Raw genomic sequence first — 25,828 nt, 5'->3', positions numbered from 1 at the left:
TATGAACCTGTATTGTGAATGAACATTGGGCTAGCTCTCCTCATCCCTAGATGGCCTTCTTGGTATTCTATCTACTTGGGGGCAGGTTTCTGGCCACCTGTCACTAAACTCCCCCATGGACAGGTCTCCTGACATCCTAATGTCATTTGCGTAACACGTTTAACCTTCCTGGTGTTCTATGAGTTGACTATACTACAATTTAACATTTCCAAATTTAGCTGAGTTCTTAGCATTTCTTTTAGAAGACAGTCTTTTTATCACTCCACAGTAAGCATCTTTTTCCATTCCTCTCAACAGCAGTCTCCAGCTATGTCTTCCTCACAGTAGATGATTAGGCCTTCTAATTTCACCAAGAAAATTAAGGTTATCAAGCATGAATGCCCTCAACTTTCTTCATCTCTATCTTCAAAATATACTTTAAAATATGCTTAAAAATATGCTCAAAAGCACTTTTTCTCCTTCCCTGTTTTTGAGTAACAAACATATTTTGCCAATATTTTCTAATCTATCCTTTTGCTTTCTACTTTCTTGATACAATCCCACAATTCAGACTGTCATCATCTGTCATCTTCTATCATTGTCTTCAGTCTTGTTCCCCAACCTCCCAATGCATTCTTCTTTTCAGTATAGCCAGAGCGATTTACCACTCAAGTCATGTCATTCCTCTGTTCCCAATTCTTTGTCCTTTGAGCTCAGAAATCCTGTGATTAAAATCCATGCTTGATAGCACATACTCTAAGACAAACCTCTATTCAGCTCTCTGATCCCTTTTTTGGCATCCCATTTAGGAAAGTGAACAGTCTTTGGACTAATTTGGAATAGAGTGACTTCTCTTTACATCAGTGGTGATGGGGGAAGAACTAGCTACATCAAGATTTTACTGTGTATAGGTGTTTTTGAAGCTATGACTTGACTTATGATATATAAATTCCTATTGTAATGAGCTATGTTATGACATTGTCATTTACTTGAAGTGGATTTGATGTTGGGAAAAGCTTGTCTAGAATTGTCTTTATACCCATTTTCCTCCAAGAGGTTCAAGAGGTCATTTTTTTTCCTCTTTCTTCACTATAATCTCCTAATTTTCCTCACTTGAATACAGTTTTATAAAATATAATAACGAAGTTCCCATTGTGGCTCAGTGGTTAACGAGCCCAACTTGCAACCATGAGGATGTGGGTTCAATCCCTGACCTCACTCAGTGGGTTGCCATGAGCTGTGGTGTGGGTCGCAGACACAGCTTGGATATGGTGTTGCTGTGGCTGTGGCGTAGGCCAGAGGCTACAGTTCGATTCGACTCCTAGCCTGGGAACCTACATATGCCGTGAGTGCAGCCCTGAAAGACAAAAAAATAAAATAAAATAAAATAACAAAACAATAGGCTATTTTTAGAACAGTTTTAGGTTTACAGAAAAAGTAAACAAATAGGACAGAGATTTGCCATTATGTCCCCCGCCAAACCCCACACAGAATTTCCCCTCTTATTAACATCTTACATTATATGGTACACTTGTTACAATTAGTTAACTTAGATTGATTCATTAACTAGTGTCCATAGTTTATTCAGATTTCCTTAGTTTTTACTTGATGTCATTTTTTTCTGTTCCAGGATTACCATATTACAGCTGCTTGTCATGTCTCCCCAGACTCCTCTTAGCGTTGACAGTTTCTCAGATTTTTTTGTTTGTTTGTTTTTTTGAGGAGTTGGACAGTTTTGAGGGGTACAGGTCATGTATTTTGTAGAATGGGCTTCTACTGGAATGTGTATTATGTGTTCCTCATGATTATGATGATGTGTGGGAGGAAGACCACAGAGGCAAATCAGAATTTTCCACAAATTATCACAGGTACACATTATCAACAAGACTTATTTTTGATATTGGCCTTGAATCACTTGACTCAGATAGTGTCTGTTGGGATTCTCCACTGTAAACTTACTCTTTCCCACCTTTCTACAGTATATTCTCTGCAAAGAAATCATTATGTACTGCCTACATTTAATGACTAGACTCTACCTCCTTGAATATTTGCGATACTCCATAGGATATTTGTCTTTTCTCCCTCATTTGTTTATTTATTCACTCATTCATTGTATCTGTACGGACTCATGGATCTTTATTTTATCTTTTGAGTTATAGTCCAATACTACTTTTTTTGTGGCTCAAATTGTTCCAGCTTTGATGATTAGGAGATTATTCACTTTTTTTTTAAAATTTGTTTCCTTTTTTGTTTTAACATTTACTTATTTTTTTGAGCAACAGGATGCTCCTGTTTTTCGTTTCTATTTCATTTTGTATATCCACCTATTTGCTTTTAATCTTAGTGATTTTTGTAGTAGCTGGTAGAGATCACAGATGACCAGAACAAACTGATTAATGATTTAGAAAAGTAGGATGAACTTATTCCTTTACTAGTCTCTTGTATATGACTTCAGATTGTAGTTAACCAGAATTCTTATTTTGCCTTATATTGATTTCCAAAAAATTTAGCCGTTTTCTATACTAGAAAATTGGAATTTGTGGGTGATGACTTTCATAAATTTTCAAAGGCTTCTGTGGATTTTAGATTCACTGAGTCCACCTTAGTCTTTAGAAAAAAGTAGCTGATATGTTTGCTCCCAGACATCATAGGCATTAGTTATAATTAATGAGTTAGAAGAAAACATTTTGTGGTATAAAATATTGAAAATATGATTTATTGCTTAAATAATTGAAAGGCTATGTAGATTGAGTATATCCTAATAGTAGCTTTAAAGGAGACAGTGGACATTGAAAAAGATAAGACAGTGATCTTCAGAAACTTTTATCTGCTTATATAAACTGCCTATGTATACAGATATTATTACTTACACAGAAGTGATAATAGAGGTGCTCACAATACTACAATCTTCTCTCCAAAGGTCTGTCAGCATTTTCATTGTAAACTTGCTTTTCAAGGGCATATAACATCTCCTCTGGAATTTCATTTGGGATTTAAACTTGCCAAACACAATTGCAGACTGTGAAAATTTCTTTTGAAAATTTAATCAGAATCATTGTTTTTGTCCCAGTGCTTTGACTTGTGTGATAGCTACTTCTTTCTTCCTGTGTCTTGATAAATGGTTTCTTTCTCATCTGAGAATGATGACTGTTGAATGAGAACATAGCCTTAAATTCTCTGGGTTTGATGGGTGGTGTATAATATCATAACTCTTTGATTCTACAGCAGGCAACTTCCAGCAGAGAATATGTTTCCTAAATGGCAGTAAGTGTTTCTTCTTATTCTTTTTTTAATGGTCTATTAATGTTATCCCTGTGGGTTGTGCTTTACTTTTCTATTGAGGAAACCTCAATAACCAGTTAGAAATTAAAAATATGAAAAAAGAGTTTATTGGCAATAATTAAAAATAAATATCTTCAAATGCTAAGGACAGTTTTAACAAGAAAAATGTAAGGCCTATATTTTCTTCAAAATTACCGAATTTTCTGAAGAAACATAAAATAAAATTTGAATAAATGGGGAGTTCCTGTCGTGGCTCAGAGGAAACAAATCTGATTAGTATCCATGAGGATGCAGGTTCAATCCCTAGCCTTGCTCAGCGGGTTAAGGATCTGGTGTTGCCGAGAGCTGTGATGCAGATCACAGACACAGCTCGGATCCTGTGTTGCTGTGGCTGTGGAGTAGGCTGGCAGGCTGGCAGCTGCAGCTCCAACTGGATCCCTAGCCTGGGAACTAACACATGCCGCACGTGTGGCAAAAAAAAAAAAAAAAAAAAAAAAAAAAAAAGAAAAAAAAGAATAAATGGAGAGATGCATCATGTTCTTGGCTAGGATATCTGAATATCTAAATATGTAAGTTTTGGAGTTCCCATTGTGGCTCAGTGGTTAATGAACCCGACTAGTATCCATGAGGAAGCAGGTTCGATCCCTGGCCTTGCTCAGTGGGTTAAGGATCCGGTGTTGCCGTGAACTGTGGTGTGGGTCGCAGACGTGGCTCGGATACTATGTTGCTGTGGCTCTGGCGTAGGTCAGCAGCTACAGCTCCGATTTGACCCCTATCCTTGGAACTTCCATATGCCGCAGTGTGGCCCTAAAAACACACACACACACACACACACAAAGTAAGTTTTTCTAATTTTATTGCTTCAAATTCAAAATTCTAAGTTTCATATAATTCAACAAAAATCTCCGTTTACTTTTTGGACAATAATTCTGAAGATCATTTTGGAAGAATAATCAGATTTTAATAGTTAAAATATGTTTTAAAAGCATCAGTAAAAGATTAAAATGTATCACAGTTATAAAAATTATTAGTGTTATAAGGTTGTAAGAATAGAGAGGTGAATAAAATGAACTGAATAGCCTTGAAAAAGTATTATTTTATGATAAAAATCATAAACAGTGGGGAAAATAATAATTCAATAAATAGTTCTTGGAAAATTACCCATTTGAGAGGTAAGAGAATTTACCATTAAATCTCAGGTTAGAGGCTCACTTCACACTAGATGCCTAAATAAACTTTTGAAACATTTGAGTTAAATATTTGAGTTAAAATTTTAAGAATAAAAACAGAACTGTCCATTTAACTGATTTTATGATGAGAAGGTATAGAAGAAAAGGATGATGGGTTTTAATTTATAACAACCACTCTTTTTTCTTAAAAACCATAAATGACAAAATGATAAGGCAAATCATAAACATGCAAAATATATGCAATGTATATAACAAAGGTCTAATGTCAATATAAGTGTCTTTTATAAATCATTAAGGAAAAGATGAAAACCCTAGTGGAAAATGGCCAAGATTTGAGTAGGAAATGAAAACAAATGTACCTGGACAATAAACATTCAGAAAATACAAATACAGATTGAAAGCAGAGTTTTTTGCCAGTCATATTCAGAGATTAGTTCTTGTTCTTGAGAAGGTGCTGTGAGATAGGCAATTTCTTATGCTTCTAGAAGAGTGGAAATTAGTATAATTTTTCTGGAGGCAAATGGCAATACATACAAAGAGCTTTACAAAGCTATTAAGCTTTAATCCAGGAATCTTGTATCTAGAAAACAATCAAGAGAAAATGATCAAATATATGTGAGGTCAGTTATGTTATTATTATTACCAATGATGAAAGACTAGAAAAAATCTAAATGCCTACCAGATAGAAATATTAAGAACATTACGGTACATCCATTAGAATAGCGTGTAGGCATTTACAGCCATGTGGTATACAAGACATAAGTTGTCATTTGAGTAGTTAACTTTTTTTTCATTGTCCACATTTCATCCTTGAGCCTTATCAAATTAAAATAAAAGATTGTTATTTGAATCAAGGAAACAGAATTTCCAAAACTTTACACATGCCCTATTCACTTATTTCCATTTGGATGTTTTGGCCTGGGTCAGAACTGTGCTCTTTTGCTATTTTGTAGCTATCAAATTACACTTGCACTTGTGACCTGATTAGTTGATCTAACTCTGAAAAGGTCTTGGAAACTATGTCCCAGTAAAGAACATGGCTTCTGTTCTCAAGTAGGTACATCAAAAGATTAACCATTCACCTTCTTAAAACTCCTTTTTCTTTTTTTTTTTTTTTTCACTGCTGGGTACTGCTCTCTCCTGATTGTTCACCCAGATTTTAAATTTGTCCTTTGCTGTCTCCCTAGTAGGAGGGAGGTACCATGTAGGTCCTTCAGTGAAACCTCTGCCATTGATAATGACTGTGCTCTGGGTTAAGATAATCTATCATGAAAGAGAATGATGAGCATGGGATTTGGGGTCAGATAGACTCCAGCTTTGCTGCCGGTTAGTTGTTGACTTTTGGCAAATGGCTTAACCTCGCTGAGCCCTAGTTTGTTATGGATTAAGAGGGAAAATGTATATAAAACACTTAGTTCATTGCCTAGGATATAGTGGGCACTTAAAATAGTGGCTATTGTTATTACTATTGTGTATTAAGGACTGCAGGAGACCAATGAATTTCTAAAGAAAAAACTGAGATTTTTAGGAAAAGGTGCCTTATCGTTATCATGAGTAGCTAATGCTACCAGAAGGATGGAATATCTGCGGAGTTGCCAGTCTAAGTAAAGATATAAAGGAAAGAAGTAGCTCTAAGTAAGTAGTGCTTAGAGACCGTGCTTCATCCATTTCTCTATCCCCAGCACCTAGCACAGTCCCAGCAGGTAGTGGTACTCAGTAAAGTTTTGTTGAATAGGTAGATAGATGGCTGACTGGTTGACTGGCTGACAAATCAAAGCCCCCAGTAGCCAGGGAGTAGTGTGAAGGAATCTAGTGCATGTGTGTATGGAGAGGAGAGGACATAAGGATCTGGGAAAAGAAGGAAAAGTTAAGACAAAGGGAGCTGAAAGGGTGTGAAAAGCTGTCTTCAACTTTCTGAGCTACAATCCTCCTGTCCTGTACATTTTCACACCCAACTGAAATAGCTGGGAACATATTGGAAGAAAGGCAAACCCTTATGGTCTTGCTGATGGACTTGAGAATCCCTTCCTTCACTCCTATCCTCCAGTGAAAATTACTGACAAGATGACAAGGCAGAGACTACTCCAGGGAGCTATTTCTGAAGTCTGTGGGAATCCAGAATCTAGGCTAACAGCAAAAAGACCATGGACAGAGTGACCTATTTTCTGAGCCTTAAATTGGGACACATGGTCTGACCAAATATTTTTTTAAATATGTGAATGTATTCATGGTCACAGTCTCAAGATATATTTCACATGTCTTTTAATGAATTACCATTATTAGACATAATAAAATTATCTGAAGTTAAGGCTGTCCTAAAAATTTAGAAGCATATGATCGCCATGGTTTTTGGAATCTTTTAAAATATGAAGATTCTGAGGGGCTTTCAAGAAAGTTGAGTAATTTACAGATTACACACACACACACACACACACACACACACACACACACTCTCTTACTTCTTTATTGTAGGAAGTCCTGTCGGGATTTCAGACTGGTACATTTTGCCATAGTCATGACCAGGATTCAAAAGCCCAGGTAGGACACATTCAGCTTCAGAAGTGGTAGAGGGGTGGGGGTCCAATAGATGTGATGCTAAGCAGACTTGATGAAGGTAACATGATAGAATCTAGATCCCAGGAATTCAGAAATGAAAATAGGGAGTTGCCATCATGACTCAGTGGTTAATGAATCTGACTAGGAACCATGAGGTTGCAGGTTCAATCCCTGGCCTCGTTCAGTGGGTTAAGGACCCGGCTTTGCCGTGAGCTGTGGTGTAGGTTGAAAACGTGGCTTGGATCTGGCGTTGCTGTGGCTGTGGTGTAGGCTGGCGGCTACAGCTCCGATTAGACCCCTAGCCTGGGAACCTCCATATGCGGTTCTTTTTCCAGGGCTGCAAAAGACAAAAAGACAAAAAGATAAAAAGACAAAAAAAAAAAAAAAAGAAAGAAAGAGAAAAAGAAAAATAGGGCTAGAATGGTGGATTAAGTATTCATTGGGATTGGAGTATGATAATCAATCATGCATGCTTTGTAAATAAGAAGTAGATACCTTTGTCCAATGAGAAAGTGAATCATTATGGAAAGACACAAGAAATGTCAGGCTTTATGAAGGAAGAAAAAGGCACATACTCAGTTGGTTTGAAAAGAGAATAGAAAGAGAAAGATTTCAAAGACAAAGGTGGTGTCTACCAGCATTCATTCACTTAGCAAATAGTTTTGGCATACATTCCATGCACTGGATAGTGTTGTAGGTACCAGGGATACAATAGAGGGCAAGATCTACCACGTTCCTTCTTCCGTGGAACTTGCATTCTAGTGGGAAGACAAATAATAAATGAATAAACAAATACACATATAATGTGTGAGATAGCAATACGTTATAAAGAAAACAGGAATAAATAGATAAGTAAAATTATTTTTTTTTAAAGAAACCAAGACAAGAGGATAAAGAATGGTATAGTGCAGTTGAAATATTCTTTTGACGATGATGGTCAGGAACCTTCTCCCTGAGGAAGTAATACATGAACAGAGACATGAATGAAGTGCTAGAGGCAGCCATACAAAACCTAGGGGGAAGGGACTGGCATTGCAAACAGATTGATTAACAAGTAAATATATTCTGAGGTGGTGTTAAACTTGGAGGATAAGAAGAACAGAAAGCAGGCCAATGAGGTTGGAGCTGAGCCATTTTGAGGGAGGCAGGGGAAGTTTGTGGGACAGTGTAGGTATGGTGGGGAATTTACTTTAAATTTGACGTAAAGCTGTTGGAGCCTTTTGAGCAGAGGAGTTAGGTTATCTGATTTATGTTTTAGAAAGATTAGTCTGGCTCCTGAGTAGAGACTTCAGGGAGGCAAGAATTGAAACAGGCCACTTTAAGAGGTTATTGTCATAGATGCAAACTGACAGTGGTGTGGATGAGAGTGGGAGTGGTTGAGGAGGTGAGGATGGGCTAGGTTCAGAAGATACTTTGAAGGTAAACTTGATATAATTTGCTGATTGATTGGCTGTGGGATAGAATGGAAAGAGGAACAGGGAGAACTCTAAGGTTTTTGGTCTGAGTAACTGGCTAAGTAATCGATGCTATTTATAGAGGTGGGGAAGATTTCAGAGGAACATCAAGAGACGGATTTTGAACATGTTAAATTTGAGATGTCTGTACTGTAACTAAGTGGTGATTAGGAGTAAGCTGTTGGATACATGAGTATGAGGTTCAGGGTGTGGTTAGGATTGAAATTATAGTTTGCGCTGTGAATACACAGTATTTAAACTGGGACTGGATGACATAATCTAGGGAATGAGTGTAGACAGAGAAGAGCTCCAACAGATATGCATTCTATAGAAATTGCTCTCACTTAGATTTATTTGTTGAGTCAACAATTGGTTTTGAGTGCTTATAACATATAGGCACAGTTCTAAACTTTGGGGATATAGTGGAGAACCAGATAGATAGAGCTTCTGTCCTTAACAGAGCTTAGAAGAAAAAGCTACATGGCTGATAAAAGGATCAGGACAAAAGTGTCTCCCAGAAAGATAGATTACAATGTTGGGCTTTACAGAGAATAAAACAAACATAACAATTGCTAAGCCAGTATGCTCCAGTTAAACCAGTTATGAGAGAGAAAATGAGTATTCAGGATATGTGCAGGGAAAGGGGAATGGGAAACAGGAGAGGACCAGAGCCAGGGACTCCTTCAGGAATGAGGTTAGATATCTCTGGAGAACATACGGACAGAGGAAGCCTTGGATAGAAATTTTTGAGCCTATTGGGAAAATATCTTTCTCACTCAGTATAGATATGGAATGGAAATACAATCACACTGTGCCAGAAAAGACATCCTAGAGTCACAAGTAGAGAATAGATCAGAAAGCCTTTAAGTGGTTATGAGCTCAGGTTCCAAGGTCACGTGAGGATTAAAGTGAAAAGTATGGAAAGTATCTAACCTGTTGTTTGGTATGTAGTGAATAATGTAGTGCATAAATGTTATAATAATACTGAGTCTGATGATAATAAAGTTTGAGAATCTTCTACAGCTGAGCTAGTATTGCTCACCATCAGTCTGATATTTCCTCCCAACAGACTGAGGGAAGAAATGGGGTTAATTGAGGCTTATAGGTAAGTGATGTCAGTGTTTGATAAATATGTCTGTTTTTGTACCTTAATTTTTTTTTTCTTAATTGCATCATTTCATTTTTCATTGTTTATTGGTCAAGATCTTTTCATATGTTCCCTCTCAGCCATTTCAAAGAGAGAGAGAAAATACTTTATTCAACTGGGTATCTTATCATGTCTAGAGCAGTGCTTTTTTTTGGGGGGAGGGAGCTGTTGCTGTGCCTCAAGCATGCAGAAATTCCTGGGCCAGAGATTAAACCCAAGCCACAGCACAGACAATGTCCTTAACCACTAGGCCACCAGAGCAGTGTTTCTTAAACTTGAATGTGCTCAGGAATCTCCATGGGTATTTGTTACAATGAAGATCCAGATTTAGTTGGTCTGGGGTGGAGCTTGAGATTCTGCATTTCTAACAAGCTTCCAGGTGATGCTGATGCTGCTTTCCCTGAATCAAACTTTGAGAAGCATTGAGCTAGGAAACCTATCTGGAGAACACTAACAAGTAGAGAGCTGTGGCAGTCTGTGATCTGAAACTCAAGTAAATGAGGCACACTTACCATGATTACTCCTGCTTCACACCTCAGCATCAAGTGTAAAGAGAGCATTTGGGGGTGGAGAACCAGCATTACAAATAACAGGAATGCGACATGTGATCTTTTACTGCTTCCATGTTGTCCTGAAACAGATGTGACTGCACAGCTTCTGAGGAAAGTCTCCATGGAGCGGTATATCTTATTTTTACCGTTTTCCTCTTTATGGTGTTTTCTCAATCCCATGAAAAATCACATAATAGGATTTTATTGTAGCCTATTTGAATGGATAGGATAATGGAGAAATAATGTAGTCAAGAAAGTGTTCCCACAACTAAAAGAAGTTTATCTGAGAAATGTTTGTGAAAGAACATAAGCAATCATTAGAAATGAAATTTGGGCAAGATGAAAAATCATTAAATATAAATTGCATGTTGTTTATCAGAAATACTTGTAATGTACAGAAAGATTTTCATTATGATTATTGAGATAAAAATGTGGCTTTCAAATATATTGTTCCAATATGACCAGCATATTTTATTGCAAAAATAGTCCTTCCTCAAGAAAGGCCTCTGGTAAGTGGAGATTGAAGTAGACAGTATGTTCAGATGCTACTGAATATCCTCAGATATCTTGCATGACAGTGTTCCTGTTGTGTTGGCCTTTTCAGCAATCCACTCTTTTAATGAATGAAACATTGAGTTTTTTTTTTTTTTTTTTTTTTTTTTTTTTTTTTTTCCCACTGTACAGCAAGGGGGTCAGGTTATCCTTACATGTATACATTACAATTACATTTTTCCCCCGAAACATTGAGTTTTATTCCATTACTTTAGAAGTGTTTATTACCTTTGTATATTGTTTAGTCCTTCTTTGTTGACTGAAATAATTTAGTTTTCAATCCACAGCCCTTTAGGAGTTTTTTCTGTACTTGATTGATCCATATGAGAGGCAGTATAGTGTTGTGTTTAAGAGTTTGGCCTTTAGAGACAGATTTGAATTTTGCCATTGCCTCTTATTACCTGTGTGGCTTTGGAGAACTAAGTTAAGGTCCTGGTGTCAGTTTCATTATCTGTGAAATGGGAATAATAATAGTTCTTCATTTTTAGAGTTATGATTAATAAATGAGTTAATATTTTAAACCAGCCAAAACTATGACGAGTATGCTTGTGAACCTTTACTAAGCATTCAAAATATTTGTATAATCTTATTAATTATATTAAATGTTAAATTATTTCACATCAGTGCTCATATTTTATCTCCCTAGCCACACTACAAATACATTTTAATTATGAAGCAATATTTATTTTCTGTTTATTTCCTTCAGTGCATTATTATTTCTGTATATTTGCTATCTTCGCTATAGATTTGGTTTGCAAATGCAACCACCAAGAAGTAAATTATAAATAAAAAACAGAAACTGCAATTAGGAAACACTGTCATCAATAAGCAAGTAATGAGGTGCGGTAAATGGAAAACATATTTTCTCACTAATAATTAATACTAATTATAATAATCCTATTTATCAAGTACCCATTTTACTGTGTTAAATACCATGTCATGTCTTTTATTCTTCGCAATAATTATATGAAGTAGAAAACTGACATTCATAGAAATTAAGTAACAAGTTTCAGGTCACTCAAATAGAATCCAAACTGATTACTTGCTAATTGCAAATACTTCATTGCCTCATCTACTTTAAAAAAGTCTGAGATACGATTGTTGGTTAAAACAGCATTATTAAGTTCACATAACAATTCTGCTTCTCCCTAACCACGGGACAACTTGGAATTCAGAACCCATTTTTGTACAGAAAGAAAGACTCTCTAAGTCTAAATTTAAAGCTTCTTTGTAAAAGACTTCATCCTTTGCCATTTCCCTGCCAGGTAGCTGCTCTTACCTCCAGAACCACATGAGTTGTTCATTTCCTCCAAATTCCCTAGTTATTGCCAACCTAAGACTATGTATCCTTTATCATGCCCCAGGATTTGTCCTCTTTTTCTTCGTAGGTATAAGCTATGATTATGCATTTCTGATTTTCTATTCAGTGAGAATAATCCAAATGTGAAAACATTGTATTTCTCCATCTGTTTCAACACTTGGGCTAGCTGTCACATTTTAATTAGTAAGTACTACTCTGAAGCAGTGGTCTGGAACAGAAAGAGAATGATCAATACCGCAGGTTTAAGTCCACTTGTACTATAATGAGCATCTTGGTTATAAACAGGATTACTTCAGTTGACTTATAGTCATGGTGCTGGCAAAATATTAAACCACTAATAATCTCCTAGTTCTACTTTGCCTGGGGCCAATAATTTCAAGAGTTTTTCCCTTCTCTCCTGATCACTTCTATTTCTTACTATTCTTACAGAGTGTGTGTTGAGTTGGAAAGTCGGTTAAGTGTAGGTATTGAGATAGATCAGGGAGCAGGAGGAACCCAAATGTACTTTTTTGTTTTGTTCCCAAGTATCATTAATATGAGAATATACTTTGTTTTATATTGATTCAGTCACCTGAATAATATGTGTCTTTAAGGTTTTGATTATAGTTCCTTCATCATTTGCTTTTCTTCCAATTTGAGTATCATTTGCAAACTAGGAAATGTTTTCAATATCCTCATTCAAATAATTACGTTCATATAAAAAAATCTGTTAATGAAACATTAGAGCTAAGGGCTTAATTGCTGAAAAATCAACTCTCAGAGCTAGAAAATTCAGTTAAGGTTCCATAGCAACAAGATCTATTATTAACTGAATAAATGTTATCTAATAACATTTTGAAATTAATATGCTAGTTTAGGTACTTTCAAGACTACATGTAAAGGTAAGGTACTGTTTAAAAATAAAATGATCTGTTTAAATGTTTTTTCTGAATGAAAAATATGGAAAATTTCCAGTTTCTTCCAATTATTTTATTCTTGATCAATCTTTACGCTTTTTTTTCTATAAGTTAATGAGAAAATTCTCCATTTCTTTTTAAATATGACAGCATTTGGTATCTGAGTCATTTCTGTCTCGGTTTTTTTCCTAAAGAAAAAACTAGCAGAAAAGGAAAATGCAAACACAAATGTAATGAAGTAGGAAAGTTGCTATAGGATGTATCCTAAGAAGGGAATCCAGGAGACCAGTCCTTTGAAGGAAAGAATTCTAGACATGAGAAAATATATTTGTAATTTTAAAGTAGGATAGGGATACAAAAGTATCTCGAGTAAAAGATGTTACATACTTATTTGCCACAAAGAAGTGAAAACTGGCCCAGGTTAATAAAAATGTAGGAAGATGGTAAGACTTTTTAGTAAGTACATCATGAATATCAAGGCAAAAATGATTGAATATTAAAACTATTGAATATTTGACTGAGAACTTCTAGTAAGCATATTAAGTAGATGATTCAGGAGTGGGAAGCACTGCTGAAATTTTTCTCATTCAAACAATGCTCATGCTACAGATGGCAAAACAGGGTCCCAGGGTGGGGCAGCAGTTTTTCCAAAGGCACACAGTAAAGTAGAAGCAGCCTCAGTGCATGAAAGATTATCAGCAATGGATGCAATGGTATAAGATTTCTTTTTAGGGTTGTGAAAATGTGCAGAAGTTGATTGTGGTGATGGTTGCACAACACTATAAAATCCATTGAATTGTATAGTTTAAATGGGTGAATTATAAGGTGAAATATATCTATAGGTAGATGGATAGGTAGATAGATAGGCAGATAAACAATTGTATATACATAACATAAATTTACCAAATTGGAAAAATTTACCATATGGTACAACAATTCTACTCCTAGGTATATATACAAGTATAATAAAACATATGTCTATAAGACATATTTGAATGTTTGTAACACTGTCATCACTAATAGCCCAAAAGTTGGCATAACACAAGTGTCTATCAATTGGTCAATGTATGAGTAAAATATAAAATATCCATACAATGGAATCTTATTCAGCCATAAAAAGGAATTAAGTTCTGATACATGCTACAATGTGGATAAATCTCAAAAATGTTATGCTAAGTGAAAAAAAAAAAAGATGTAAAAGACGGCATATTGTATGATTCCAGAGGTAATGTTTTGAAAAGGCAAATCTAAAGAGACAAATAATAGATTAGTGGCTGCAAGAGGCTGAGGGCGGGAACAGAGAGTGACTGCAAATGGGCACAAAGGATACTTGGTGGGAGGTAATAAAATCATTGTAAAATTGGTTTGTGGTGATGGTTACACAACTCAGTAATAAATTAACTAAAAATCATTGAATTATACATTCTAAATGGCTGCATTTTATGATATGTAAACTCTATCTCAAGAAAACTGTAATGGATTCAAAGTGTCAAGTAATACATGCTTAATCAATAGTAGCTTTCATCATTATTGAAGCAATCGGGGAAGGCCTTCTGTAGGAAAGGACCTTTGAGGTTGGGTGGTGAGTCGGTTTGGACCAGATAATGGGGAAGGGAAGCAGGAAGGATAAGGAAATAGTATGAGAAGTGGCCTGGAGTGCGAAATAGACCTAATGAATGTTGCTTTAGAACTGGCTAGAACATAGAGTCTGTATTAGGGGCTATAGGTAGATAAGAAACTTGCAATCAGATTGAGAAAAGACTGGTAGTGCAAGGCTGACACATACTGTTGATGAGTAGGTAGAAATGAAGAGGTTTGAACGATAGAGGTCCCAGTTGATAAAGATAGTTTGTCTGCTGGCTGGTACTGATCCAAACCATTTAGAGGCTGAGTTAGGAAGATGTTAGGTGATAGGATGTGATACAGATGGGGTGTGGTGTGGTGTGACAGGTGTCTAAGCAGTAGCTTACATAAGAACAGTTTTTGTCTGAACAAGTAGGCTAGAAGGGTGAGCTTGAGGAGTCAGGCTCAGAGTGACTAGCTTCGGAGCAGGTAAGGTAAAGACAGTGTTGTGGAGACATGAAAGTAAGAAAAAAGTGACAATCCAGTTGGCTATCTTTTCTCTGGCTGCTCTGAAATCATGTAAACACTGATAACACTACCTTCCAGTCTTATAAGTTATTTACATAAACAGCCCTGTCAACATTATGGCCTACAGCTTTCCAGCAAATTCAGTGAGGTCTTTGGAAAAGAAATCTATCTCCACATGTCTTCTTAAAGTTGTCTAGAAATTTAAAGACTTCCCACCCAACTTGAAGCATATCCTTACAGTGATTAATTGAAGCAATGTGATAAGATCATGACCTTTTCAGAAATGCCTTTGATGTCAATCCTAATTCCACTAAATTTTACCTGACAGGGTAAGAATGAAACATTAAAAGCTAGTTTGTCAAGCATCTCAGTAATCTGTTGTGGCAATAATCTGCTGTAACTCAGTTCTTCAATGATGGGGTCTGGTGAGTGATGTTTTTTGACTTGGAAGGAACTTATTAAGTATTTGACCATTGATTAATGAAGTAAAAATGCACTAAGTAGACCATGTCAGCCATTAGTTCCTCCTGTCTACTATCCATACTGTGATTTATTTTGAAAATGATGACTGTTAATTTTTTTACATACCTGCAATGACTCAGAAAAACCAGTGTTGACAACCAACAGGTACAAAAATGAAAATATTTCAGGTAATTCCTATATTCAGTTTTAATCATCATTATAAAAGTGGAAAAAATGTGCCTATAAAGGATTAGAGTTGTGAAATCCCATTTTTCTTCAAATGGCCTCTCTGATGTATAAATTAAAAAGCTATGCTATCATTTTTCATAATACAAACATAAAAGATCAAGGAAATTGAAATTGCATTTTGATTTTTTCAGGTGTACTTTATGATTGGCCATAACAGCAAAGTAAGTATGTGATATTTTTGAATTGATTATCCATTAAGTTTTAGAATGCTTTTGATGTCTTGCTCATCAAAGACCATAGATACAACAGTTCACAAACTGAGGAAATGGGATTATTTTGGTCATTATTGCTTTTCTTAATATTTTCATAAGTTATCATGTTTCTTTCTGTTAAAATTTCCTTCCATGTCCACAACGATTGAGTGTTTAAAGGATTAATAGCATACATACTCATTCTGCCTCCTACTTTGTGCTTCAATGTGATGCACAGGTTATGATCTGAAATATTCGATAGTCTTGTAGACTGGCAGCTCCTGAATCCACCTTGAGGCTTGTTTGCCATTAGTAACTCTTTTTTCTTTCTTTTTTAAAAATTGTCCAGGTTAGATTTTAGCATGTCATCCCAACTATAAATAAATATAGTTTTTGAAATGTCCTTCTAGAGCTAATCTCTCACTGTGATCATAAGACAAAGGATCAAGAACCTCCCCTTTTATCATAAAAAGATTTTACTTAACATTAGGAACATAATATACTATTCATAAATATCAAAAACGAATGAGATATAAAACCAAGGTGGTGTGGAAGATTCCACTAGAACTGGAAGGCTTACTAGTTTTGCCTTGAAATTTCTTCCCTTGATTTTGAACACTTTTTGTTCATTACAGTCCCTCAAATTTTGAATACTACAGCCCCAAACCTTACTTCCTGACATTCCCTGTGTGGGCAACTCATTTACCAAGAATGACAATTTCTTAAAAAGAAAGTGAGAAGATACTAGTTTGATAAAACAAAGCAACTCTTTATATCTTGGTGCCCAATAGGTTTCTTATAAATTACTGACATAAAATAGTACATGGCATTCCTGCATGGCTGCCACTAAAAGATAAGTCTATGACATATTATTTCAGTATTTATTGTCTCTTAAAACATCATAAGACTGATTTTAGAGCAGCATGGATATAAAATAAATTCACAAGAGACTCTTCTCATAAAGGGAAGGGAAACCAGCCTTCTTTGTGCCTGAGCATTCTAGTGTCAAATGGAATGACATTCCGGAGCAACTTCTTGTTTCAGCACAAAAAAATGTATACATGTTTCATACTAGACTTTAAAAAATACAGAGCCAGTTTGTTGTAAAAGAAAAACCACAGGACCAAGAGAAAGAAAAGCCAATGTTTTAGTCCTGCCTCTATCACTAACAAGCTGTTTGACCTTTAATAAGTCACTTAAATTCTCTGCACCTTAGCTTCTACCTCTGCAAAATTTTATGTTTAAATTAGATGATCTTCAGTATCCCTTTTGCTTTTAATACCGTATAGTCTAATATGATGAGTGCACATAGTACCGTATGTAATATTTTTTGCCTTATTCGTATGACCTGACAGCAGTGTATGACTATAGCACTAGCAACTTTTTTTTTTTTTTGTCTTTTGTCCTTTTAGGGCCACACTTGCGGCAAATGGAGGTTCCCAGGCTAGGGGTCTAATTGGAGCTGTTGCTGCTGGCCTGCGCTGGAGCCACAGCAACACCAGATCCGAGCCGCATCTGCGACCTACACCACATCTCAGGGCAATGCTGGATCCTTAACCCACTGAGCGAGACCAGGGATTGAACCTGCAACCTCATGGTTCCTAGTCGAATTTGTTTCTGTTGCACCACTACGGGAATTCCACTAGCAACTTTTTTGAAGATGAAAAGAGACAGTGTGGCCACTGAGGCAGACTAATAGTAGTAATAATAGTAGTAGCAGTAATAATAATAATAATATAATAATAATAATAACTTGTGTATTAATTCACTCAACAAATATTTATTGAACATCTAGGTCAGTGGTAGGTGTAGAAGTGAAAATGAAATATTCCCTTTTCGGAGTTCCCGTCGTGGTGCAGTTGTTAACGAATCCGACTAGGAACCATGAGGTTGCGGGTTCGATCCCTGCCCTTGCTCAGTGGGTTAACGATCCAGCGTTGCCGTGAGCTGTGGTGTAGGTTGCAGACGCGGCTCGGATCCCTCGTTGCTGTGGCTCTGGCATAGGCCAGTGGCTACAGCTCCTATTCGACCCCTCGCCTGGGAACCTCCATATGCCGTGGGAGCGGCCCAAAGAAATAGCAAAAAGACAAAAAAAAAAGAAAAAAAAAAAAGAAAGAAAGAAATATTCCCTTACTTTCATATGTAATAATGAAGGATATGGCTCTTCTTCTTTTTTTTTTTTTTTTCTTTGTTGGCTGCCCCATGGCATTTCGAGTTTCCAGGCCAGGGATCAGATCTGAGCCACAGTTACAACTTAAGCCACAGCTGCAGCAACTTAACCCACTGTGCTGGGCCAGGGATCAAACCAGCCCTCCAGAGATCCCACCAATCGTCTTGCATCACAGTGGGAACTCAGGACATGGTTCTGTAGTATAGAAAAATCTTGATTAAGTAACTAGGGATAATTAGAGAAAGAGATGTTAATTGAGGCTTTTAAAATGTTAAGTAGTACAGCTATCTTTTATTTCAGTCTTTGTGGTTAAAACATTTTATAAAACTGTAGTCCATTTTACTAGCTTTAAGTACAGTTTAGTGAACATAATGAGTTTTTCTTTACTATTTGGAATATTTTTTTCAGGGTTTCAAGTTCATAATTGTGAAAGCAGTCCTTATTATAATTGAAAAGTAAGAGATTGTGATGAATTTATATTGGACAAGACCATTTCTTGGGTGATGTTTTTTTTTTTTTTAAGTAAATTCAAGATATTTGCTTGCTTAGTCACCATCTTTCTTTTTCTCATAAAATTGAGTATAGAACATGAAATAAAGTGTTTCATTGGTTGGGCTTAAGTTAATTAAGGTTTTACTATACTTAAAATCCTAATTAGTGACATGGGAATCTGGTTGTATTTTTGGGAAGTAGCTTTCTGGCACTCAGTTTTCAGTGCCAGATTTGGTTAAGAACATGGGCTGACCATGTTCTCTTTTGATGGTATCCAGAAGAGATCAACCAGAAAGGTAAAGGTAAAACATGCTGAATTTACTTTTTTTTTAACCCAGCTTTATTGAGATATAATTAACTTATAAGATTGTGTAAGTTTAAGATGGATTATACAAAATAGATAAAGGAAGTTGAAACATTTGGGTTGAAGAAAGAAGCAGGAGATAGATCTATTTTCTATTTGCAAAGCTCCTCCTATGGAAGAGTGAGTAGAATCCCACTTGGAAAGGATCTGAAAAGTAGTCTAGTCCATTACTTCCCTTGATACACACACACACACACACACACACACACACACACACGCACACGCACACATACATACATATATATATCTCCATATAATATTTGAATCCCTTCTACAGCATTCAATCAAGTGGCTGAGATCATCCAGAGAACTTGTGTTGCAGTGCATTCCACCCATGACTGCCCTTGTTAGCTCTTTATCATACTAATCTCAAATATGTCCATCTATTGGTTTAAGCCATACAGAATGCATCTAATTCCCTTTCATACCATAGCCCCTCAGATATTTGAAAAATAGTTCAGCATGTCCACCTATTGATCTAATTTTGGTTTCCAGAATCTTAACAAGTAGACTTGTTCTCCAGAAGGTAGAGCTAGCACCAAGAACACTTTACCACTTAAAAACTGCTATTGGCTCTTTGCTGCCTTTAAGATATTGTACCAAGTTCCTTATCATGGTATTTAAGAGTCTACCTTTGGCTTTAAGTCCCACTATTTTTCCCTCGGCAGTTTTACTCCAGCATCCCTTGACCTATCTTTGTTTTATTAATGAGTTATTTATTTTTGTCTTCATTCATGCCCCTCTTATAGAATGGCTTTCTTTCCCTTCTGAGACCAGTAAACCTTCAAATAATTGTTCAAGGCCCAAGTCAAATGTCTTCTCTTTTTGTTAAATCTATACTTCTCTTCATTCATATCTCCTTTCATCAGAAAACTAATCCCTAGTATGTTCTTATACTCATAGCCCATACCCCCCTTTTCAATCATTTATGACATTTTATCATGTTTAGGTTTTATATATTTTCCCAGCTAGGATGTGACTCTTCAGGCTATACCATGTCTTGTTCATATTTCTTTCCTCTAGATTGAACATATTTGAAAAAAAATATGTATAAATGATATATAAAGTAATATTTCATGTCATTGGTTATAAACTTCATTCATCAATCTCATAGGATGTTACTTAATTTTACCTTTTTAAAGTCTGATTCATTCAATCCATAACTTCTTTTGTTAGACCTCAATCATATACTTTTCTTTTCACCCCTGGTCTTTCCAAGTTGAAGAATTTTTTGTTGTTGTCGTTCCTCAATCTATTGATTCAGTTGTTTTCCTTGATCTTTTCCTTATCTATCATGGAGCAGAGCCCTGAACAGGAAAAATTGGGGTTGGGGTGGGAAGAGAGGTAACCTGGCAACTGATAGCACAGTTCATCCTAGATGAAAATCCTAAACATTTTTATACTACCATCTCTATGTCTTTTCATTTTTGTTTGCTTCCCAAGGGATGGCTTTTAATTCTGTTGAATCACAGAGCAGTTATGATTATTTCCAAGTCAGTGGCTTATTATTAGTTTGTCTTTCTTTGATCTTTAATGCAAATCTAGAGAGGGTATTTTACTTAAAATTATGTGTATTTTAGTGTGTGATACTAGAATGTTTATTCTTACTCTTCCTTTGACCATATATTTTGGAAAGCATTGCAGGTCAACTCTGAATCATCTTTTGACTGGAATTTATAGAAAATTATAGGACATTTCAAAGCCAAGTTTTATTCTCAAAAAAGGAGAGGAAGGATGAGGAGGAAAAGTATAAATGTTGAATGGGAACCTGAAGTTAGTTTCTTTGAAAAAAAGTTTGAAAATAAAAACAACCTCCTTCTGAAACAAAGAAAAAACAAAACAAAACAAAAACAAGAAACAACCACCTAGAGAAGCCATTTCATACTTTAGCAGCATTAAGAAAGCTGTGGCCTGATACATAGATCAGACATGATAGAAGTTTGCCTGCCTCACCAGTCTTAGAATTAACGATTCCTTTTGATGACTGAACTTGAGTTATTGAAAGCCTAGATAAGCGATACAATAGATCAACTGGAACTCAGGAAGTGATGAACAGAGAGGAATGCTTTTTAAAATAGAAGGGAACAATAGGAAAAGCTTTCATTAGATTAAATATATTCCCCCCATCCCTGTTAATAAATGGCATTTCAAATTATTTGCCTTAGAGTCTCTGGCAAAATGTCCCTTATCCAGAACGCTCCAATATGATAAATTGAAATCTATTTGAACACCAGTGTTATTTTGGGAATAAATGGTCTAAAATGCTTGGGAAGCTACTCATGTCACTGGATTTTTTATGGGATTGGATTTTTCCCCAGACCCCTTGACTTGGATTCTAAGCAAAATGAACCCTTTCTTTGGGAATATTGAGGCAAGAATGAGCTGTTAATATTTGGTGTGCATCTCTGCAAACCAATATACTGTTACGGTGAGAAGTGAACATTGATTCTCTGAGCTTCCATTTCTATTTCTAAGAAAAATTACACTTGAGAGTCACTGAAAATGAAGCATTTATGCCTTAAATCCTAACATCTATAAATACTATATGTTTGGGCCTTTTAGTTTTTCCTTATGTGAGATATGTCTGCCTTTAAATAAATGGCATATTTAGGTTCAAATATGTAAGTTGAATAAAAAACTAGAAGGAGCTATTCTAATTTGAAAACACCCTGCTTGAGGAAATTCATAGCAGGCTCACTCCTCTTCTGTGGTCTTTCAGGGCTTCTGACCTTCTCTCCCAAGACTTGAATTTTGGCTACAAGTTTCTTTTTTGCTTGTCCTGGTATTTGCTACACTAAGAGGACAATGTGAATTTCTACTAAATTGAACTAATGTTGTTAAAAATTGACCTAAGTTTAAATCAGACAACCAAAACACCAAACGAGACCATTTAAAGCAGTCAGAACTGGAACTAAAACATGTTTGCCTGAATCACTGAACTTAAAATTCTTAACATTCTCTGAACTAAATGTGTAGCATGATTAATATTTCATTCAGTTTAATTCACTAAGTCAAATGATGGCTTATTATCATGCCTTTGAAAAAAATCATAAAATATTCTTTAAAAATTAACACAATAATGATACAATTATAGTATATTTTCAGTCTGGAAATGCCCTTATAAACTAATATGACTGCCTCCCTTGTCATATGACAAAAGTGAGACCCAGAGAAAATGGACTGACGTGGGTCTTATGTAACTTTGGTATTCTCTCAGTTCAGTGATCTTTCCAATACTGCAAGATGTTCCCTATGTAGTTAACTTTTTGAGGATTGTAACTTAAAGAGAACAATAATGAAGGACTTTAAAAATTGCCACTAATTTTCTGCTTCTCTTCATTGGCATAAATAGCTAGGCTCAGAATCAGGCTTACTGGAGGGAGGGACTCTGGGCTAGAAGCCAGTAGTAAATGGAACTGGAGAAGGTAGTCCCAGACCTCCTGAGTTTCAGAGAAAAGCTGATCCAGACAGAAATTTATCCATGGAATACCCTTACTTTCTGTAACAATCTTGTGTTCCTTAATTCCCTATTTCCCACCATTTTGCCCTCTTTAAGACAAAGACTTAGACTTGGAAAAAATCCTTATAGGTATATAACTCATCTATTCCTATTGTATGAGCCCTTTCCACAACTTTTTTTTGACAAATGGCCATTAAACACATGTAGGGATGACATGTTCACCTATCCTAGTTGTTCTCTTCTGAACATACTCTATTTGGTCCATGACCTTTTAAAGATGAGAAATTCATAGTTGAATACAACACTAGGTATAGTTGGGGCATCCAATTTTAAAGAAATTACCCTTTTATCTCCTGTCCGTGTTACTAAGATGATGTTGAAGATTATGAAAATGACAGTGAGAACAACAAAAGTGTTATAGGAACTAACAGCTATTAAGTACTTACTAGGTGCCAAGAACTATTCTGTCTTAATCTGATCAGATTTTACAGACTGGATGACTTAATAAACGACAGAAATGTATTTATCTCAGTTCTGGAGGCTGGGAAGTCCAATATCAGGGTGCCACCAGACTCAAGTTCTGGTGAGGGTCCACTTCTTGTCCTGTCTTCACATGGTGGACGGGGCAAGAGTGCTGTCTGAGGTCTCTTTTATAAGAGTAGTGAGGAATCTCATTTATGAGGATTACACCCAAATGACTTAATCTTCTCCCAAAGGCCCCATCTCCTAACATTGTCACATTGGGGTTTAGGATTTCGGCATGAGTTTTGTAAGATACAAACATTAGGTCCATAACATATTCGAAGTGTTTTTCCCATGTTAACGCTTAATTTTTACAACAACCCTTTGAGATGAATTCTATCATCTCCATTTCTGATATGAGTATATGAAGGCATAGAGAGACTAAGTAGCTTGCGCCAAATCCCATGGTTAGTAAATCTCAGAGCTGGAAGCTGTGCATTCAGGTTTCACAGCCTGGGATCTAAACCTTTACTGCTTGAGAACACAGGTCAACCTTCCCCTGAAAAGTTGAATTGTCAGGGGAATTACGATGCAGTCTCAGAACGTCTTATAAGCAAACTTGTGGGATGTACAGAATTAGTTTTTGGCATGCCTTGTCTCTTTTTCTGCACATTTAACTTCCTTTAGTGCTTCTTGGTAAGCTATCCTTAGCTCTTGAGCTAAACTGCAAAGTTCTATAGAGTATGGTTTATGTTTCCCACATACTATAAACAAGCACCATGTTGAATATGGGGTGTTATGTGAAATCCTTGTGGAATTAAATAAGTGACATTACTTAATGGGTTGTGTTTTAGAGGAGATATGTGTGCATATGCACATTCAGGAGTTCAAATGAGCTGTGAGTAGTGACTAGAAACATGATATCTGTCATAGAGCAGTGCTCAGTGACTGCTAAATGAATAAATGAATGAATCAGAGAAGCAGAGTTTCCTTGGATTAAGATCAATATCAATTGCCCCCTCCCGCCTTATTTATGCAAAGTATATACTCTTTTGAACCATTAACTAATTGATGGCAGTGTGCTAAAGTCTTTTATTCAGATCTGAGTCATAGTAATTATGCCAGCAGTTTACTATACTATTTAATTACAAGTTCAATTAAAAACATGAGTGTGTGTCTGTTTGGGATGTGTGTGTATATACACAATCTCCAAAGAGAGATAAGGATGTTATGTAGTTTTGTATAGGTAAACAAATCAACTCGTAGTGTATTTCAGCTAGGTGAGTACCATTTATTATCTTAGTATCTGGGTAAATCTGAAGGTGCCAATTGACTCAGACCTAGTCAAATTTAATATCAGACTTTAGACAAATCCTTTCATAACAAAAAATAAATGGAGAACATATGATGGCTTAGGTCTTTTATATGTAATTATATGGTTCCCAGAGGGGAGTTATAATTGAATTATAAGCTGCCTCATGAGTATTCTAGCCGGTGTTTAGAGAACCGCGAAGCAGAGCTGAGCAGTTTTTTTTCACCAGCTAGAATGTGAACAAGACACCCTATAATTCAATTATAACTAGCCTCCAGGAACCATATAATCATATTATAAAGTAGTTTGGGGAAACTGGGAAACTGAAAATTTTTCAACACATTGTTTAAATGATAATTTGATAATTTTACTTTACCTCCCACCTTTCTTAATCACACAGGTATGGGGACGTATTTTTGTGACCTTATTCTCATGTACTTTTCAAGATTTTTGGAATAAATGATCATCCTGGGAAGTCCTTAGCTTACTCTTCTTTGATTGTAGGATTATCTCTACATACATTACCACTTAAACTCTTTTATCCTCAATTTTCCCAACTATAAAATGATAGGATTCACTTTAGATCATATTTAAAGTACTTTCCAACACTAACTTTCACTGAGTCTATTATTAGTCAGGGTTTTTTCAGAGAAGTAGACCAATAGGATCAATCTATTGATCAGTCTATTATATATAAGTGGGAGAGAAAGAGAGATTTTAAGGAATTGGCTCAAACAATTGTGGGGACTAGGCTGGGCTGGCAAATCCCAAAACCTTCAAGGTAGACTGGCAGTCTGGAGACCCAAGGAAGAGTTAATGTTGCAGCTTGAGTCTGAAGTCTGAAAGCAAAATTCCATCTTCCTCAGGGCACTTCAGTCTTTTCTCTTAGGCCTTCAACTGATTGGATGAGATTTAACATCATGGAAGATAATATGCTTTACCCAAAATCTACTGATTTAGATGTTAATTGCACCCAAAAAAGTACTTCCACGGCACATCTAGACTGGTATTTGAACAATAAGTGAGTACAATGGCCTAGCCAAGTTCACACATAAAATCAACCATCCTAAGTCTGTATAGCAAGATAATTTTGTACTATTCAGGGTCTGCTTCTCCAGATTGTAGATTATCTTTTAGGAACATGAATGTAAATTGGGAAGGTGCAACTTTAGCTCTGAAGCTATGGTATAATTCTTTGTTGTCATGAATATATAATATATGAAAGTAGATATTTTTATTCATAATAAACTCATCCTAAGAAACATGCCTTCAAAAAAGGAAAATGATGTGTTCAACTGTTTCCTATTGAAGACCTCCTCACATTTTCTATTCTATAAATAACCAATAACTCTCCATAGAAAATCTGCTTTTGCACCATCTTAACATCTTATGGAGGTTTCCTCTGTGTAACTATTAATTGTGATGATGGCTGTATTAATTTTTAATATTTGCATTAGTTTTCATTTAAAAGTAGTGCATACACACGTACATTAATCATCATAGCAGCACTATTCCTAGTTGCTTAAAAGTGGAACCAACCCAAATATCCATCAGCTGGTCAATGGATAAACACAATTTGGTATACACATATAATGGAATATTATTTAGCTGTAAAAGAGAGTTAAGTTCTGATTCATGCTACAGTAA

General features: G+C 35.9%; 1 protein-coding gene across 5 annotated transcripts in view; it reads left to right on the top strand.

The window, feature by feature from the left end:
• TENM1 (teneurin transmembrane protein 1) overlaps positions 1-25,828 on the top strand; it is a 787,960-nt gene that overhangs the window by 112,236 nt on the left and 649,896 nt on the right. For 2 of the 5 annotated variants that reach the window (XM_021080671.1, XM_021080673.1), the window contains exon 3: positions 15,862-15,891. The exons of the other annotated variants lie outside the window; for them this stretch is intronic. The gene's annotated coding sequence lies outside the window, so the exon portion shown is untranslated. The remainder of the gene's footprint in view (positions 1-15,861; positions 15,892-25,828) is intronic. 5 annotated transcript variants of the gene reach the window in all.

The sequence above is a fragment of the Sus scrofa genome, chromosome X (genome assembly GCF_000003025.6).
Source record: "Sus scrofa isolate TJ Tabasco breed Duroc chromosome X, Sscrofa11.1, whole genome shotgun sequence".
NCBI lineage: Eukaryota > Metazoa > Chordata > Mammalia > Artiodactyla > Suidae > Sus > Sus scrofa.
The sequence above is the reverse complement of the archived record's forward strand: the minus strand, read 5'-3'. Positions and strand labels throughout refer to the sequence as shown.